The sequence below is a fragment of the Onychomys torridus genome, unplaced genomic scaffold (genome assembly GCF_903995425.1).
Source record: "Onychomys torridus unplaced genomic scaffold, mOncTor1.1, whole genome shotgun sequence".
In the NCBI taxonomy this organism is placed as follows: Eukaryota; Metazoa; Chordata; class Mammalia; order Rodentia; family Cricetidae; genus Onychomys; species Onychomys torridus.
In genome coordinates, this window is record NW_023411746.1 from 144,024 (window position 1) to 165,843 (window position 21,820).

The following is a 21,820-nucleotide window of genomic DNA, read 5'->3' on the forward strand; positions in this document are numbered from 1 at the left end:
TCTGGAGTCTGTTTGCCAGTATTTTATTGAGTATTTTTGCATCAGTTTTCATGAGGGAGATTGGTCTTTAGTTCTCTTTCTTTGTTGCATCTTTGTTTGTTTTAGAAATTAGCGTACTTGTAGCCACACAGAAGTAGTTAGTAATGTTCCTCCTGCTTCTATTGGGTGGAACAATTTAAAGAGTATTAGCATTACCTTTTCTTGGAAGACCTGGTAGAATTCTGCACTGAAACCATCTGGTCCTGGGGTGTTTTTGGTTGGGAGACTTTAATGATTGATTCTATATCCTTAGGAGTTATTGGACTATTTAAATGGTTTATCTGGTCTTGATTTAACTTAGGTATATGGTAACTATCCAGAAAATTATCCATTTCTTTTAGATTTTCCAATTTTGTGGAGTAGAGATTTTTGAACTATGACCTGATGATTCTCTGAATTTCCTCATTGTCTGTTGTTTTGTCCCCCTTTCCATTTCTTATTTTATTAATTTGGATGCCCTCTCTGTGTCTTTTGGTTAGTTTGGATAAGGGCTTTTCTATTTTGTTGATTTTCTCAAAGAACCAAATTTTTGTTTCATTAATTTTTTTATTGTTGTGTGTTTCTATTTTATTGATTTCAGCTCTCAATTTGATAATTACCTGGCATCTATTCTTCCTAGAAGTCTTTGGTTAATGTTCCAGAGCTTCCATGTGTGCTGTTAAGTCACTAGTGGGAGATTTCTCCAACTTCTTTATGTGAGCATTTAGTGCTGTGAATTTTCCTCTTATCACTGCTTTCATAGTGTTCCATAAGTTTAGGTAAGTGGTGTATTTATTTTCATTGATCTCTAGGAAGTCATTAATTTCTTTCTTATTCTATTTGTTTTGTATCTGTTGAGATTTCCTTTGTGGCCATGTATGTGGTCGATTTTAGAGAAGGTTCCATGGGGTGTTGATAAGAAAGTAAATTCTTTTTTGTTAGGATGGAATGTTCCGTAGATATTGATTAAGTCCATTTGAGTCATTACATTAGTTAAGTCCTTTATTTCTCTGTTAAGTTTCAATTTGGCAGATCTGTCCAGTGGTGAATGTGGGGTTCTGAAGTCTCCCACTATTAATGTATGGGGTTTTATATGTGATTTACGCTTTAGTAATGTTTCTTTTACATATGTGTGTGCTCTTGTGTATAGAACATAAATGTTCAGAATTGAAACTTCATTTTGGTGGATCTTTACTGTGATGCATATGTAATACCCTTCTTGATATTTTTTGATTGATTTTAGTTTGAAGGTTTTTTTTGCTGGATTATAGGATGGCTATACCTGCTTGCTTCTTAAAATCATTTCATTGGAAAGTCTTTTCCCAGCCTTTTATTCTTCGTTAATGTCTACCTTCAAATTTGAGATGTGTTTCTTGTATGCAGCAGAAAGTTGTGTCCTGCTTTTATATCCATTCTATTAACCTGTGTTTTTTTAAAGGTAAATTAAGTCCATTGATATTAAGAGATATCAATGTCCAGTGATTGCTTATTCCTGTTATTTATTTATTTATTTATTTATTTGGTGGTAGTGTGTGTGTGTGTACTTCTCTTCTTTAGGGATTACTGCTGTGCTGTTATCTATTGCCTGTGTTTTTGAGAGTGTATCTAAATTCTTTAGGTTAGAATTTTCCTTCTAGTGTTTTCTGTAGGACTGGGTTTATAGATAAGTGCTGTTTAAATCTTGCTTTGTCTTGGAATGTCTTGTTCACTCCGTCTATGAAGATTGAAAATTTTGCTGGATATATTAATCTAGGCTGGCATTCATGGTCTCTTTGTGTCTACATTATATCTGGCCAGGTCATTCTGGCTTTCCAAGTCTCCATTGAGAAATCAGGTTTTATTCTGATGGGTTTGTCTTTATATGTCACTTGGCCATTTTCTTTTGATGCTCCTAATATTCTTTCTTTATTCTGTACATTTAGTTGTTTAATTATTATGTGGCAAGGGGACGTTTTTTAAGGGTCTACTCTGTTGTGTGTCCTATAGGCTTCTCGTATCTTCATAGGCATTTCCTTCTTTAAGTTGGGAAAGTTTTCTTCCATGATCTTGTTGCATATATTTTCTGTGCCTCTGAGTTGCTATTCTTCTCATTCCTCTATCCCTATTATTTGTAGGTTTGGTCTTTTCATGATGTCCCAAATTATCTGGACTTTTGGGGTCATGACGTCTTTGCTTTAGTGTTTTCTTTGACTGATGAATCTATTTCTTCTACTGTATCTTCAACGTGAGTGGTCTTGTCTTCCATCTCTTGCATTCTCTTGGTTATACTTGTTTCTGAAGTTCCCTTTTGTTTACTCAGGTTTTCTATTTCCAGCATTTCCTCGGTTTTTGTCTTCTTCATTTTTTCTAGTTCCTTTTTCAGGTCTTGGACTGGCTCCCTCTTCTGTTTCATTGCTTTTTTATGATTTTCATTCAGAGATTCATTGTTTTCTTCTGCTTTATTTGTCCTTTCCTCTAGTTGTTTATAGCATTCTTCCCATTTCTTGTGTGTTTGTTCCTCCATTTCATTTTTGATTTCTTCTTTATAAGCCTCTAGTCTCCACATGATGCTATTCATAAGGTTGTCTTCCTCTGCTTCTTCCACTTTGTGGTGTTCATGTCTAGCTTTTGGAGGAGGGCTAGGTTCTGATGATGCTATATTGCTCCATTTTGTTGTATGTAATTCTGCCTTGATGTCTGCCCATCTCCTTGTGGATTCCTTCTTGGACATATCAGTGCTCTTTGTCCAGACAGAGCTGCCAGATTGAGCAAGCCTCTCTCTGGGCCAGATGGAATTTTCTGGTCCAGATGGGAGCTCTGGGGTGGGATGGGAGCTGCGGGCTGGTCTCTAAGTCTCAGGAAGTTGGTGTGTTCTGGTCCAAATGGGAGTGCTGGCTGGATAGCAGTTGGGGGCTGATCTGTGAGTCTCAAGAAGTGGCTAGTGTCTTGGGCAGATGGGTGTGTTGGTATGATGTGGAAATTGCAGGGTCTGCTGGGGTCTTTGAGAAGGTGAATCTTACCTGTGGTGTGGGGGTCCTGCCCGATTGCCGGAACCTGGGGCCAAGTTGGGCAGGTCTTCCCACAAAGGCTGGTGCCTAGGAAAGGGACCTAGGGGCAGTCCCCTCTGGATATGACCCCACGGACTCACCTCTGGTCACAATGGGAATCATTTTTATCTCCTCAGTTAGTCACTTTCATTTTCACACAGGATTTCTTTGTGTTTATTTATTCATTTGACCTTTAAACTGATACCATATTCCTCATCTTAAACATATTCTTAATACAAAGTAGAGGTTTGTAAATGTTCATCTTGTTGACCTAGAAATCAGATACTTACATTCCCACAGATTCTACTTTGTAAAATTCTTGTTTTGATTTACTTTACTGTTGCAGGCTGACATTGCTCCTCTACAATTAAGACCATTTGACTGGAAAGACTTTTCTAAGCCTTTTATTCTGAGGTAGCATGTATTGTTGAATTACATCTGTCCTGGTCATTCTGGCTTTCAAAGTCTCCATTGAGAAGTGGAGGGTTATTTTGATGGGTTTACCATTCTAAGTCACTTGGCCTTTTTCCTTTCCTGCTCTTAATATTATTTCTTTATTCTTTATTTTTAGTTGTTTAATCATTATGTGGTGAGTGGACTTTACTGGGGGACTAGTCTGTTTGGTGTTCTATAGGCTTCTTGTATCTTCATAGGTATTTCCTTCTTTAAGTTGGGAAAGTTTTCCTCAATGATCTTGTTGGATATGTTTTCTTTGCCTTTGAGATGGCACAGATGCCTTCTTCTCCTTTTTCTACCTTTAGTCTTCATAGGTTTGGTCTTTTCATGGTGTACCAGATTTCCTGCATATTTTGCATTATGACTCTTTTGGCTTTGGTATTTTTTTGACTGACAAATCTACTTCCTCTAATGTATCCTCTACATCAGATATTCTCTCTTCCATTTCTTCTATTCTGTTGGTTTTTCTTGCATGTGTATTTCCTGTTCATGTACTCAGATTTTCTGTTTCCAGCATTCCCTCTTCTTTTGTCTTCTTCATTGTTTCTATTTCCCTTTTAAGGTTTTTAACTGTTTCCTTCACATGTTTAATTGCTTTTTTATGTTTTTTTTGCTTTCTTTAAGGTATTTATTGATTTCTTCCAATTTTGTTTGCCTTTTTCTCAATTTCTTTATTGATTTCTTCCAATTATTGTTTGCCTTTTCCTCCATTTCATTAATTGAGTTTTAAAAATTTCTTGAAAGGCTTCTAGCATCTTCATGAGGCAATTTTTTTCTTTATTATAATGTGTTTTAAATTTTATACATCAGCCATGGGTTCCCCTGTCCTCTCCCCTCCCACCCCCACCCTCCCCCTCCCCTCAGGCCATCCCCTCCATTCCCATGTCCTCCAGGATCAAGGCACCCCTGGGGATTCATTTTGTCACCTCCTTCCAGACCGAGCAAAGTGTCCCTGTGTAAGCCCAAGATTTCAAACAGCCAGCTCATGCACTAAGGACAGATCCTGGAACCACAGACTGGGTGCTTCCCAAGCAGATCAAGCTATTCAATTGTCTCACTTCTCCAGAGGGCCTGATCCAGCGAGGGGCTCCACAGCCTTTGGTTCATAATTCATGTGCTTACATTCGTTTGGCTATCTGGGCTGGAGAGATGGCTCAGCCATTAAAGGATAGGCTCACAAACATGAGGCAATTTTTATAGTCTCTTTCTTCTGCTTCTTCTACATTGTGATGTTTAGGTCTTGATGTTGGAGGAGGGCTCAGTTCTGGTGATGCTGTATTATACTTTGTTGTTGTATGTAATTTTTTTTTCATTGATGTCTGCCCATTCCTTCTTCTAATAGGTATAAGAAGTAACTGTGTCTCAGCGAGTTGCTGTTGGTCTTCAATGTGCTTGCTATATCTGTGTCTCAGGGGGCCCCTCTGGGTCCAAACTTACCTATTAGTCTAATTTGAACTGGGAGATTCTGTTTCTCAGGGAGCTGCACTTGGATAAACCCAAGCTAGTTGATTCTGTGACTCACAGAGACACTCTTGGTCTTATTAGGGCTCTTGGTCCAGTCAGAGCTGGCAGTTTGGCTTCCTTACCTCAGAAAGTTACTGGGGTCTCAGGCAGATGGGTATTGGGGCAGGACATGTAAATTGCTGGGTCCTATGAGGGGTCTTGGTGAGGGGTGCTTCCTGCAGTAGTTTTCTCTGCTGGCTGGCTACTGGGGCAGAGTTGGGTGGGGGTATTCCAGGGCCTTGACCCAGGGGAAGGACTCTCTGGGTATGAGCAGAGCCACTCACCTCTTGGTCCAATGGGAGCTGGCCTTATTTCCAATCTTTACATGACTTAATATCTGTATGTTACTTTACTCTTTCTTTAAAGATTTTACTTGATTATTTTTAAACTATTATTTTTTCCTATGATTATCTATGCCCATTTTCTTTTCTTTCTTAAGCACTTATGCACTATGCACATCTGTTTAATTTTTTTTAATCTGGTCCTATTTTTCTGTGCACCTGTGGCACTCTGACTGTGTGAGCTGAATCTTAGACAGCTAAGTAGGACCAAGGCCCCCCACCATGAGATTTAAACAGTTGGCACCACCCCTTCCCTGTTTTTTAAGAAGCGATTCATAAGCCTGTGGACCTGGATGAGAGCTACATTTAACTAGGAGATGTATTTAACTGAATTTTATTGCATTGTCTCCAGGAAGTTGGTGCCCACACTATGGCAGTTAATTTTACTTAGATTGTTGTTTCTACTTAGCCTGCTGGGTGCTCAAGTGCTCTTCTACACAGCAGTGACTCTTAAAGCATCTCTATCTTTTACTGTCTCTCTCTTTCAGGCCCTATGTGGGAATTCATGCCCCACAATGGATGCCATGTGTAGTTGAAAATTTCTTTGGGCTGCTAATAAGCTCCCAAATAAAGATACAGAGACTTATTATTAATTATGAATGCTTGGCCTTAGTTTTGGCTTGTACCAGTAGCACTTATAACTGAATTTAACCAGTTTATACTCATTTACATTTTGATTCTGTGCTTTTAATTTTTCTTTCATTGTGCATGCCTTACTTTCCTGCTTCCTCCATATCTGTCTGTTCATTCCCCTGGCATGTCTCTCCTTTCATCCTCAAGCCTAAATCCTCCTCCTATGTACTCTTCCTTCCCAGAAGACCTGACTATAGCTCCTCTCTCACTATTGGCTGTTCAGCCTCTTATTAGACCAAAAATGTGCCTTAAAAAGGCAACACAAAACAGCACAATTGTTTACATAGTTCAATAAATGTAACACATATTTTCAAGTTAAAGAAATGTGCCTTTCCAGTTCCATTTATCCTTTTGCAAAATCCATAAATTATTGTTTTCACACTTTAACAAAAATAAATTTGTCTATACACTATATTTTCATTATCCACTCTTATTTTGATGGATATCTAGATTGGTTCTAGTACCTTGATATTGCAAATAGATAGGCAATAAATTTGGATTGGCAACTATTTCTGAAGTTTTCTAAGGCATTTTTTTAGTATATGCACATAATTCCTTTCACTATGATTCAATATTTTTAAACTTAACAAAATAAAAACTTTCCCCAGATTCCTATAGTGACTGTGCCTATTATTCCTACATGAGGAGTGCCCAATCATTCCTCATTCCTCTCAGCCTCACCTTTGTTCTCATTTATTTTCTTGACCTAACCATTTGTGTCCGTGTAAAATGAAATCTCCAAGTGATCTTAATTCAGATTTTCCTGATAGCTTAGGATGTTGAAGATTAAAATGCTATATTTACTAGCCTTTTGTATTTCTTCTTTTCAGAACTGTCCGTTCATTTCTTTAGAATATTTAATGACTGGCAAATTTGTATTTCTCATTTTTTCTTTTCATATTTATGTACATATTTTATGTAGTAAAACTTGTATGCTGTACAGTTTGCAATGACTTTTGCCCATTGTATAGGTTGTCTTCTCTCTGAAATATAATTTCCTTCGCTGTGAAGAAAATAATTTCATATGCTCTCATTTGTTGATTCTTGAAACAATTTCCCATGCTGTTAAATTGCATAGAGTTCTTCCTATATATGCAATTGTAAGTGTATTCTCTATGTTTTCTTCCCAGATTTCAGTGTTTCAAGTTTTGAGTGAAACCTCTATCTCTTTTTGAATTGGTGCATATACAGAGTGGGAGATGTGGATTCATTTTATTTTGTAAGTGAATGTAAAATTTTGTCAAAAGTGCTTGTCAAATGCCAGGGCATGTTCTCTTGGTACCCTCATCAAAAACAGTGGCCCATAGCTGTTCAGATTACTTTTAAGTCAGGTGCTTTCACTGAGCATTGAGTCACTAGAAGAGATGCACATGGGTGCATGACATAGGATTATGAAGAATGCACAATAGAAACTGATAAGAGAAGAGAATCTGGTTCCCAAAAGTGCAGTGAGATCTGTTTGTGAATAATTTAGAAGAGTGAGCTAGAATTAGTAGGATATGTGAGGATCAATGGGTATGTGTTTTTGGTAGTCTTGGTGGTGGTAAGAAAAAAGTGACTATTTCTATTAGAGACTCTGGATTACATACGTCACCTTGAAGATCAATGTAAGGAAGCAGTTATGGTTTTGTAGAACCTCAAACAGAATATACAAGAAAAAGTGCCTAATCAATGGCAAGATGTTAGCCTTGTTTTCAGAATGCAAGATGGAGACATGTTGGGAGAAATGGAGCAGGGTTGACACAATCAGTGAATATTTTGGGTTGCTACTAGCAGAGCGAGCATTGAAGGAATGAAGTGAACCGGTATTAACTTTGGTCTTGATATGTGTTGTATATCCGCAATGTCAGTTGAATACACACATCCAAAATTCAGGGAAAGCTAAAGAGAAAGAGCCTAGTGAATCTGCACAGGTAGAAGAAGTGCATTTTCTTTTCTAGAAAAAAGAGGTGATTCCTCCTTTAAATGTACTTAGCAATATGAATTGAATTGTGAGTTTGCTTAGAAGAAATGCCTTGCCTTTTTCGAAAAAGGAGTGTGTTTTTACAAGCTTATGAAAGATCTCTGAGAGGAACTTTGTTTCCAGACCCTCACAGCTAAGACCTCAACTGAGGAACATTCCTGTGGCCATCATTTTACATTATAAAGGAATTGTTTCTACATTCTGCCCTTGTCATGAGAAACTTAGTAACACCGAATAAAAAAATGAAATATGAAATTATAAAACAGTAGACATGTGATGCAAGCTGATCACTGTCTTGATTCAGGACAAAAGAGAAATATAGAAATTAAAATGAATTATATGAAAGTAGGAGATTGGCTAAAATGAAAGTAAGGAATTTCACAGTTGCAAACCAAGATTCTGCCACATCATTTGTAACTCTGACAGAAATTAACACCACAAAATAAAATACTTGTGTTCTAATTAGGATTAAGCAGAAATATCTCTTGATGGCTATCACACAGAGAAGTTTCAAGAATATGAAAATTGCAATGTCCTTGGAGATGGGTGGGACAGGTCTAAATGATGATCAGCGAGTTACATGCTAGGAAATATCTAAGTGAGTAAATACTTCTACAGATCAGTACCAAGAACTCTCAGAAAATGCTGTAAAGTTTGCCAGGATGTTGCTTGAGCAGGGGCAGAATGTTGCAACATTCTCCTCATGGATATATTTGGCAAGCATAAGAGAAGCCACAGAGAACAGCTCCAGGAAGCTTTTATCAAATTTAGAAAGTTACTCTGTATGGAACTGTGTGGTAAACTAAGATTGCCTTCAAGGGGGTACCAAGAGGACATGACATGTTTAGAGACATAATGTGAAGAAGTATGTACATAAAAATGGATACTGGCAATGGATACCTGGTTCTGTAATAATGTGAAAATATGGGGTTACCCAACTGGAGACTAGATGATGCACAAATATCCCTCAGATTCCAGGTCAGTGTCTGTCCTGATCTATGCTATTATTTTTGCACTTTAGTCATCACCCCCATTTGTGGTGGGATTCTGAGGATGATGGAGCATTTTAGAGTTTAGACATTTGAGTGAATGCGAATTGTTACCATTACTAGTGTTCATTAAAATTATTATCACACCAAACTGTGAAGGTATTTCCACTTCTTATCCTATCCTACAATAAAGAAGTAACCATTGCTAATATACACAAATTGTTTACCTCTATGGGAACTCACATTGTGCTTATCTTTTTCTCCATAAAATATCTTTGCTAGATTAACTTCCTTATGCCTATGGTTGAACTGAGCTGACTCTGCAGCCTCTGCTCCAGTACACTGTGCTCAAAACATTGATTTCCCACCTTATCACTCAGTCACTCCTGATTTTAATCTGTAGTGTTCTTATCAAATATTAGATATCCACCAGGCATCTGTGACAGTTCCACACAGAGAGAGGTTCCATTTCCTCTTACCTAAAAATGAAGTTAGAAAGAACAAAAGAAAAGAAAATATTGTGAAACTAGTGAATGAGCCTTTCTGCCATGCTCCCTTGTTCTAATTCCTTCAGAACATAACTAGGAATGGTAACCTAGTAAAATACTCTTTGGGGAGACAATCTCCTTGTATAATTTTCAGCTTAACAGTGAAAGATAATATAGCTCCCCATTTTTACAACAGTCTGGGGTTACTAACCTCTAATTCAAATAACTGCTTTTCTTTTGTTGTTATTTTTGAGGCAGTATGTAAATTAGAATATTTCTCCACAAAAGGGCACTTTTCCTGAATTTTGGGACCTTTCTACTCACATTGGGTTGCTTTTCCCAGCCTTAATACACAAGGAAGTGCTTATATTTATTGTAATTTTATATGCCATGTTCTGTTGACATCCATAGGAGATCTTCCCTTTCCTGTACAGAAAAGGAGGCAAAGTAGATTTGGGTTTGGGAAAAGCGGGGGTGGAAGGAAGGATCTACAAGGAAGGAGGAAGGAGAAACTACAACCCAATTATAAAATAAAGAGGAAAGAAAGAAATGAGGAAAGAAAGAATGAAAAAGAATATTTCTCTCCTCTTTTATTTCTTTAATAATGTCTTTATATCACCCTCTGATTTTCTAAATCAAAGTGTCTTTTGATGGATTGTTATCATGTGCACATATGTATTTGGATTTGCATAAAGAACATACTGAGGATATGTAAACTTACATGTATGAATATTTACAGGGCTAAGCATTTGGCACTGAGCAAACACTTTGCGTACCTGGAGAGTGCTACCTTCCTAGCTTTACTCATTTTTCTGCAGTTCCTTGTGTAAGGTTGAGAATCTTATCAATGCCCTACATGGCACAGTAACACAGTGAGTGCTAGAGTGAAAGAATTATCTTGGCACTAACCAACACATCTCTAATTAGTCTGAAATCCAGCTCAGACAAGAGAGATATCATGTCAACAAACTGCCTCCTTGGTAATTTTCCTGAGTTCCCTTGCAAAAATCATCGAAGCTGAGCATGTTTATTATTATAAGCTGTCAAGTCTGCATGTGTCCTAGCAAAGGAAACACACACACAACACACCACAACACACACACACACACACACACACACACACACACACACACACACACCACTGAGTGAGAGAGAGAGAGAGAGAGAGAGAGAGAGAGAGAGAGAGAGAGAGACAGAGAGAGGTGGGGGATAGAAAGAGAGGAGGGAGAAAGGGAGAGAGGGAAAGAAAGAGCATTGAGGGAAACTAGACAGGAGGTTCATCTAAGTGTCTAAGAGCCCTAATCCCTCCTGAAATTGAACTTCAGGTGCAGGCAGTTGGGTTGGAGTCCCCACACCAGTGTTAAGAACTCCTCATCTATATTTTGTAAAGAATCCCAGTAGATGCACTGGGTCCACAGCATGGATTTTAGAGGAACTGATCCTGTGGTTCTTAATGTACCTTAGAAGAAGGAGTAGATGAGAACATGGATTTTATTATTTTAAGTTACTTTGGCTTGAAGGAAAGTACTTCCTTTGTATATGCTCCTTGTGGAAAAGCACTAGAGTGTTAGAAGAATGTTTGGTTGACCCGTGCCATAGTAAAGTCAATAAATTATTATTCTCTCCATGTTTCTAAAACATAAAATGTCTATACTGTGAGGATATTTTGTCTCAATATTTACTATTAAATCAAACCTGAGTGTAAAAAGAAATCTCTCCATGCATTCCTTGTCATTCATGTGTAAATTAATTTATTCCCTAATTTTCATTTGAGTACAACTCTTTAAAGATAGGGTCAATGTAAATCTCAGGGTAATTTCAGAACATATCTAATTACTGTAGTAAGAAAACCTGAAAACTGGGCTGGAGAGATGGCTCAGAGGTTAAAAGCACCAATTGCTCTTCCACAGGTCCCATGTTCAATTCCCAGCACCCACATGGTGGCCCACAACCATCTGTAATGAGATCTTGTATCCTCTTCTGTGTACATAATAAATAAATCTTTAAAAAAAAGAAGAGAAAAGAGATGTTGATTTAAAAAGTTTAAAAAGAAGAAAAACAAAATTTAAAATGTAGATGACATATCAATCTTAAATGCCAATGAAAACAAAAACATTTGTATTTTTGAGGTTATAGTGAAATCACATCATTTTTCTATTCTCTATTCTCTACTAAAAGCTCCAGTATACACATTATTTCTCTCTTGCTGACTCATAAATTGTTTTGTATAGTTATTACATATATACATATAGATGTATATAATAACTATATAATATATAACTCATATGCACAAATAACCTATGCATTTATTTGAAATAAGATATGTGATCCATATATATGTACCTATACATATATAATCCGAAATTATGTATGAATATCATTTTGTCTTAAAATTATTTAGTTTGCTTTGTCTCATGGTAGACCTTTTCTTCCTGTCAGCATTACTTTGGTCACTTTAGTTCTTTATGGTTGAGATCCTATGAGATTTTCCCATTCACACCAGGATGCCAAAAGTTGTGGTCCCAGTTCAGGTCATATTTAGGAAGTCATGTTTATCAGACTTTATGTGTCTTTATGGGCAATGCATGACATTCATAAGAGACATAATCTCATGATAAACTCCCTGGTCCTCAGACTCTTACATTCTTTCTATTCAATCTCCCTCAGTGAAATATAAACCTCGTGAGTGGCAAAAGTATTTATTGTAAATGTGTCAGGTGGAACTGGGATCCACAATTCTTCATTTGATTGGTTGTGAATTTATGTCATTATGTGCATCTGTTTCAATGACATGTCCTTAAAGAGATGTGAGGCACAGAATTTAAATGTATGTGTAGGAACAAGTATTTTGAATCTTTAGGGGCTTTGCTGCTTTGTGAAGGGGCAGTAACAGTTTCTCCTCTAAGATCCAAGACTTCACTAGCTCTTGGTAGTTGGTTTTGTTTCCATAACTAGGCATGATTCCCCTCTTGACCAGCAGGAAACATGTTCATTTACAGCTAATAACTGCATTTGTGAAATCTCCTAGCCTAGTATATAGATGTAAGAGCAAAGAAGTCACCACAACTAGATACAACTCACAGTAAGTAGTAAAGGTATAATAATTTCATAGAATTTTATTTTTATTTAATGATGTGGAAATGGAAATATTTTACTTAATACATTGCACGTATTTCTATGAATTGGTGATTAATTCTGGAGAAATGTGTAATAATAAAATTGCACATGGTAACCTGTTCATGATTTAGATTAAGTATATATACCAATTCAAGAAAGAGAAAGCAGTGAACTGGCAGAAGTATTCTGGTAAATTATGTGTACATGTCCAGATTTAAAGAGAAGTGGGGGTGTTCATCTAGACTTAAAACATTTGGAAATGTTATATATGTCATCAGAGTGTAAATAAGGTAGGGGTCCATGTAGTTAGAGTTAGGTACATATGCTGAGTGACTGACAATTGACATTGAGTAATATAATTCTTAATAAATCTAAATTATAACTTAGCATGCAATATGACAGATGAAGTATTATGTTCACCAAAGATTACATTTTGAAAATCCTATGATTATTGTTTTAGAAATATCACACAAACCCAAATGAAAGCATGATAATTTACTAAAGGACCCAGAGGAATTAAGAAACAGACTGATGCTCCTGTAAAACCTGGTCTATTGAAGTTAAATAAAAAATAACTTTATAATCTACATATTTTAACACAATGATTGGAAGGCACGATAAAAATTTACTAGGATCCAGTTTTAAAATTTAAAACATGTGATTAATATCATTCGATAAGAAAATATGGATGAAGCTCTCAAGAAATTTAAATCTATACCATGAATATTAACAGTCTATATTAGAGAAGAATATAATGTGGTAATGTGATTGGCTATCTACAATCTCAGAAGAACAGAGGCAGATATAGGCATATCTCTATGTGTCAAAAATATCATCATGTTCACAGAAAATTTCAGAGAAGCTGAGATATATACTGAGGTCCTGCTCATATGAAAATACAACTTGGAATTCAATCATGGAAAATTTCACTGGTTCCAGTATGAAGAGGCTATAATATAATTTGATGTAAAATAATACCTCAATGAATCAAAGCCATACAATAATGGTGTGACACAATTTGCATGAGTCAGCAACTGGACTTTATCTTTGAAATTCATCCCTAACATAAGAACTATGTTTAGCTTTAAACTAGGTTTTGAGAGGGTTTTTCCTTTCAGAATGTGGCCTATTCCTGATATGATAAATTGAATTCTTATCTGGCCTTATTAATATAATGTAACACTTGTGGCCAAAAATGAAACCAAGGAGGGCTGCACTTGAAGCCAAGATAGAGAAGACTTCCATAGCCACCATGACCTTTCCCTTAGTGCTATGGTAGACAGGGAGGAATGTGACCCAGACACAGAAGAACACCAGCATGCTGAATGATAGAAACTTGGCTTCATTGAATGTGTTTGGCAGATCCTGAGACAAAAAAGCCATAATGTAACTTCCAAGTGCCAAGGAGCAGAGGTATCCCAATATACCATAGAAGGCAAAATCTGAGCCCTTGTTACATATAAGGATGATATGTCCATGTTGAGCATGAGCATCTTTGTCAAGAAAAGGAGGAGATGTTCCTAGCCAGATTCCACAGAAGACAAGGTGGACCAGAGAACATACAGGGATTATAAGGTTTGGAGCCTTTGATATTATTAACCACCTCACCACCCTCCTTGGAAAGGTAACCTTGAAGGCAATAACCACAGTGATAGCTTTGGCCAACACAGTGGCAAGAGCCACAGTGAAAGCTGCTCCAAATACGATCTGTTGCAGGATACAGGTGGTAGTGTTTGGATGGCCAATGAAGAGGAAGGAACATAGGAAACAGACCTTGAGTGAGATGAGCAACATGTAACTGAGTGTCCTATTATTAGCCTTGACAATTGGAGTGTCTCTGTGCTTCACAAAGAGTCCAAGAACTCTTTGTGAAAGTAGTGAATACTTTCATATTCATACCACCCATCTTGTTTCTTAGATATTTCAGTTACTATTTACATGCACATATAAACTGTGTGGCTCCAACTCAGCCCTCTTTCATCATGCTCCATTTTCCACTTTCTCCAATTTTTATTTCCCAAGTTATTGTGCTCTCTGTCTCCTTTTTACATTTTAATACACAGTGAGTCTATTCAATGATACTAGTATTTATAACTTAGAGGGGAATCTACTGGTATATGGGTAACATTTTCAGAATCCACAACCTTAAATAAAAGTGATGTCTCTTTTTTGTAAGTAGTTATGAATTACCAGTAGCTTCTCATACAACCCCTCTTGTTCATAGAGTTATAAATTAAATACACCTTTTCTTTCTTACATACTTTCATTTCCTATTTTGCTATTGGTGTTTCTCTTTTGGAAGTCTTTAGAATACGGAGTTACAATGTGTAAACCTACTTTATGTCTGATACCACATCATAAGTTACATCCACATTATGAATTTTAATAGTGCAAAAGGGGGAGAATACCCTTTGAAATTACTTTCATAAAATCCTGTTCTTAAACATAGGTTCTCAAATTTCTTAGCACTATAAAATTCTTTGTTTTCTAGTTTGACTCTATAGGCATTACTATATGTTTAGAGTATGGAATAATGTACTAGTGACCTGTTGTCATTCCCATTGGCAAAATGTCAGAACTATTTTGGAGTGTGAACTAAAATAGTCCAATAATATTCTGCTCTTGAAAATTTGCAAAATTCATCATGTATTTGAGGTAATTAAAATTGATTTATTCAATCTACATTTCTTGTCCCCACACCCATCTGCCTAAGACCCCTGCCATTTCCTGAGACTTAGAGACCAACCCCCACCTCCCAGCTGGCTCAGAGCTCCCACTCAGACCAGAGGTGAGAGACTGGGTTCATACCCAGGGAGGCCTGTCCCATGGTCCCATCCCTGGGCTCCAGCTATTCCCAGGGAAGACCTGCCCAACTTGGCCCCTGTTGCTGGACAGTAGGCAGGGCAACCTTGGGAATGTTGCCCTTTTCCAAGACCCCCCAGCATACCCTATAATCTACACACCCTGCCCCCACACTCATCTGCCCAAGACTTTTCCATTTCCTGAGACTTAGAGACCAGCCCCCAGCTCATCTGGCCCAGAGCTCCCATCTGGCCCAGAGAGCTCCCATGCAGCCCATAGAGCTCCCATCTGGCCCAAAGAGCTCTCATCAGGCCCAAAGTTCGACCATCTAGCTCAGAGAGCTCCCATCTGGCCCAGAGAAACTCAGAGCTCTCATTGGACAAAGAGCCATCATTGGACCAAGAGTAAACTCAGGAGACAGGACTCTGCCAGCACTGATTAGTCCAAGAGTGGCTTTATGAGAATTAGAATCCACCACCTCTCATTGGACAAAGAGAGGCTTCCAGAAATGTCAAATCTGTGAGCTCTGACTAGACCAAGAGTCGAGATAAGAGAAAGAATGAATCCATGAGGAGATGGGCAGACCTCAAGGCATAAGTACATACAACAACATAAAGAGCAATACAGCATCACCAGAATCTAGCCCTCCTCCAACATCAAGAACTGAACATCACAAAGTGGAAGAAGCAGTAGAAAACAACCTTAAGAATAGCATCATCAAGGTGCTAGTGACCTTTAAAGAAAAAAATAAAAGATGAACTTTAGGAAAAAATAAACAAAAAAAGTGGACAAACACAATAAAGAAAATGAGAAAAAGTCAAAAAAATGTGAAGAACTCTATATAGAAACTAGAGGAAAAGACAAAGTAGAAAAAAAATAAATCTCTTAAAGAATACCTTGAAAAAGCAATGAAAAAGGTGATGGAAACAGTCCAAGACCTGAAAAAGGAAATAGAAACAATAAAGAATACAAAAACAGAGGGAATTCTGGAAATAGAAAATCTGCATAAATGAACAGGAAACACAGATGCAAGCATAACCAACAGAATACAATAGATGGAAGAGAGGATCTCTGGTGTAGAAGATATAATAGAGGAAATGGATTAATCATACAAAGAAAATATTAATGCAAAAATTATAATATAAAATTTGCAAGAAATCAGGAATATCATGAGAAGACCAAACCTACAAATAAGAGGAATAGAGGAATGAGAAAAATACCAACTCAAATGCCCAGAAAATATATTCAACAAGATCATAGAAGAAAACTTTCCCAACTTAAAGAAGAATACGCCTATGAAGATACAAGAAGCCTATAGAACACAAACAGACTAGAACCCCCCAAAAACTCTCCTCAACACATAATAATAAAATAAATAAATATACAGAATTAAGAAAGAATATTAAGGGCAGCAAAAGAAAAAGGCCAAGTGACTTATAAAGTCAAATCCATCAGAATAATACCCAATTTCTTAATGGAGGCATTGAAAGCCAGAGGGACTGGACAGATGTAATGCAAACAATAAGAAACCATGGATACCATCCTAGACTAATATACCCAGCAAAAATTTCAATCATCATAGATGGAGTGAACAAGACATTCCAGGAGAAAGCAAAATTTAAACAATACTTATCCACAAACACAGCCCTACAGAAAGCACTAGAAGAAAAATTCCAACAAAGGGAATTCAGAAATACCCATGAAAACACAGGCAATAGATATCATCACAGCAGTAAACTTCAAAGAGGGGAGTACACACACACACACACACACACACACACACACACACACACACTACCACCAAAAAACATAATAGGAATGAACAATCACTGGCCATTAATATCCCTTAATACCAATGGACTTAATTCACCAATAAAAAGCACAGCCTAAACAGAATGGATACAAAATGCAGGATTCAAATTTCTGTTGCATACAAGAAACACACTTCAAATTCAAAGATCAGTGCTACCTAAGAATAAAAGACTGGGAAAAGTCTTTCAAATCAAATGGTCTTAAGAAGCAAGCTGGTGTATCAATCCTAATATCCAACAAAACAGACTTCAAACTAAAATCAATCAAAAGAGATGATGAAGGACATTACATACTCATCGCAGGAAAGGTCCACCAAGATGAAGTCTCAATTCTCAACATTGATGCCCCAAACACAAGGGAACTCACCTATGTCAAAGAAACATTAGTAAAACTTAAATCACATATAAAATCCCACACATTAATAGTGGGAGACTTCAACACCCCACTTTCACCTCTGCACAGATCTGCCAAATTGAAACTTAACAGAGAAATAAAGGAATTAACTGATAATATGACTAAAATGGAGTTAATCTAAATCTGCAGAACATTCCCTCCTAACCACAAAGAATATCCATTCTTCTCAGCACCCCATGGAACCTTCTCTAAAATCAAGCACATTCTGGGCCACAAAGAAATTCTCAACAGACACAAAACAAATAGAATAACCTCCTGTGTTCTATCAGACCACCATGGTTTAAAGTTAGATTTCAACAACAAGAAAAACTACAGAAAACCTATAATCTCATGGAAACTGAATAATGCCAAATAGAATCACCAATGTGTTAAAGAAGATATAAAGAAAGAAATTAAAACCTTCCTAGTGAACAAAGAAAATGAATATACCACATACCTAAACTTATGGAACACTATGAAAGCAGTTTTAAGAGGGAAATTCATAGCACCAAATGCCTGCATAAAGAAGTTGGAGAATTCTCCCACTAGTAACTTAACAGCAAACCTGAAAGCTCAGGAACAAGAAAAAGCAAAGTCTCCCAGCAGGAATAGATGCCAGGAAATAATCAAATTGAAAGCTGAAATCAATAAAATAGAAACAAATATAACTATACAAAGAATTAGTGAAACAAAAAGTTGGTTCTTCGAGAAAATCAACTAGATAGACAAGCCCTTATCCAAACTATTAAAAATGCAGAGAGAGAGCATCTAAATTAACAAAATCAGAAATGAAAAGGGAGACATAACAACTAACACTCAGAAAATCCAGAAAATCATCAAGTCATACTTCAAAAACCTCTATTCCACAAAACTGGAAAATCTAAAAGAAATGGATGATTTTCTGAATAGGTACCACATACCTAAGTTAATTCAAGGCCATATAAACTATTTAAAAATTCCAATAACCCCTAAGGAAATAGAAACATTCATTAATGTTCTCCCAACCAAAAAAAGCACAGGAAGAGATGGTTTCAGCTCAGAATTCTACCAGCTTTCCAACGAAGTGAATCCCAATACTCTTTAAATTGTTCCACACAATAGAAACCAAAGGAACATTTCCAAACTACTTCTCCAAGGGTATACTTACCCTGATTCTGAAGCCAAACAAAGAACTAAAGACCCATCTCTGTCATGAACATTGATGAAAAATATTCAATAAAATATTGGCAAACAGATTCCAAGAACACATCATAACAATTATCCACCATGATCAAGTAGGTTTCATCCCAAGGATTAAAGTTAGATTTTAACAACAACAAAAATAACAGAAAGCCTACAACCTCATGGAAACTGAATAATTATCAATTGAATCACTAGTGGGTTAAGGAAGAAATAAAGAAATATTTATTGTCATGGTTGAATATACAAAAGTTTGTCAATGTAATACACCATATAAACAAACTGAAAGAAAAAAAACACATGATTATTTCACTCGATGCTGAAAAGGCATTTGACAAAATCCAAAACTCCTTCATGATAAGGGGCTTGGAGAGAACAGGAATACTTCTAACATACATAAAAATAATAAAGCCAATTTACAGCAAGCCAACAGTTAACATCAAATTAAATGGAGAGAAACTCAAAGAGATTCCACTAAAATCAGGTACAAGGCAAGGCTGTCTGCTCTCCCCATACTTATTCAATATAGTACTTGAAGTTCTAGCCAGAGCAATAAGACAACATACAAAGATCAAGAAGATACAAACTGGGAAGGAAGAATTCAAGCTTTCACTATGATCCGAATACATACAATGAAATTCTCAAAGAAAAATAATTGTTGCAGAATTTTAAAATTGGTATAACCATGGTCACAAATTTATTAAATGGTGTGAGAATACTATCTTTTAAAGATCTTTCTTCCCAATGAAACTTGCTGTGAATATGTTCATGATGTATTCTTCTAAATGAGGATTCTATATTCCATTGCAGCTCTTAGGTCTTGGTACAGCTCTCCATAACAGACTGCAGAAACTTCCTTGGGGATATTGTTTAATATAATATTTATCAAAGTTGAAGCAGAAAAACACGGACATCATTCTATTTATTAAGTAAATTCGAAATTATTAGTTATGCTGTACAGTCAGAAGGTATATATTGGGGGTAGCAAACACAAATTTCTAGTTACCTGTTCTGTATGAAAAGTCTTGCTGAGAAGATTCATTATTAGAGTAATCTATTCTAAAATGAGGTGAGTTAAAATCATTATTACAAGTAGAACAACATCCAATTTTGGTACTTTCTTAGTATGTGGTACATTATGTGTGGAGAAAAGCATAAGGATTAGTACAGAGGAAAGGAGTTTTCTGCAACAAACAATATATGCATATGATTATAAATTAAATCAATTATAAATTTCAATGCCTACTCTGCACCCTTTTAAGACATAGTGATGTGCATTTAATACCAAAAAAGGAGAAGGAATATATTTGTCTGACTTCTCTCTGGATATTTTTCAGTTTGAAAGATAATGCAGTATCCTGTAGAAATGTGGAACCAATTCTGTAAGATTTATTCTTACCTGTCTCATTAGAAATCTCATTGTCTCCACAAGGAATGCAATCATAGCAGCAAACAGCCTTGCCCTCCAGGGAAATTTTCCTGAATCCAGGCCCACAGCTCTCACTGTACACAGACTTAGGAATCTGACAAAAATAGAAGCAGAGTTAACAAATGATCATGGTTTATTATTTAATTTGTTTGTTTATTCATTTTTTTGGGGGGAAGGAAATCTGAGGATCGGATCTAGGGCCTTGCACTTGCTTGGCAAGTGCTCTATCACTGAGCTAAATCTCCAACCCACTCTCGGTTTATTGAAAACCTGTCCTGCACTGCTGGTGGGAATGCAAGCTTATACAGCCAATTAGGAAATCAATATGGCGCTTCCTTAGAAAATCCATCTCCCCCAAGACCCAGCTGTAGCACCCTTGGTTATGTATCCAAGGAATGCTCAATTATACCACAAGGGCATTTGCTCAGCAATGTTCCTATCGGCATTGTTTGTAATAGCCAGAACCTGGAAACAACCTAGATGCCCTTCAACTGAAGAATGGATAAAGAAAATATGGTACATATACACAATGGAGGACTACCCAGCAGAGGACAACAGTGACATCATGAGGTTTCCAGGCAAATGGATGGATCTAGAAAAAAACATCCTGAGTGAGGTAACCCAGACTCAGAAGGACAAACATATTATGTACTCATTTATTGGAGGATACTAGACGTAAAAAAAAAAGATGAGTAGACTGCTACGCAACTCCAGGGAGGCTACCTAGAAAACGGGACCCTAGCAAAGACCCAAGGATCAAGCAATAACAGAGAAATAGATGAGAGCTACATGAATAACCTGGATGACAGCGGGAGTAATTAAGGGCAAGGTGTGAGGGAACAAAAGCATAGGGGAGCAGGAGATCCCAGCTGGATCAAGAACAGAAAGGGAGAACAAGAAATAACAGACCATGATAAATGATGACCACATGAGAACAGGAATAGGCAGAGTGCTGGAGAGGTCCCCAGAAATCCACAATGATACATCCTCTGTAGACTGCTGGCAATGGTTGAGAGAAAGCCTGATCTGACCTAGTCTGGTGATCACATGGACAAACACCCTAACAGTCGTTCTGGAACTCTCATCAAATAACTGATGGAAGTGGATGCAGAGATCTTCAGCCAGGCTCCAGGTGGAGCTCCAGGAGTCTAATTGTCCAGAAAGATGAGGGACTGTAAGAGTGTGAATTGTTGAGACCAAGATTGGAAAAGCACAGGGACAAATAGCCAAACAAATAGAAGCGCATGAATTATGAACCAAAGCCTGTGGAGCCCACACCTGCAGCAGGCCCTCTGGACAACTGAGACAATTGAATAGCTTGAACTATTTGGGAGGTACCCAGTCAGTGGGACCCGGACATGTCCTTAATGCATGAGCTTGCTGTTTGGAACCTTGGGCTTACACAGAGACCCTTTGCTCAGCCTGGAAAGAGAGAACTGGACCTTCCTGTACTGAATCCACCGGGTTTAAATGAATCCCCAGAGGAGTCATGGCCCTGGAGGAGATGGGAATGGAGGGGAGGTTCTTGGAGGAAAGTGGGGTGGGGTGGTAGCGGGGAGGACAGGGGAACACATGGCTGATGTGTAAAATTAAATTACAAATATAATAAATTAAAAAAAGAAAACATGAATAATATTGTGATTTCATATCACATAATTTATTTGCAAATTT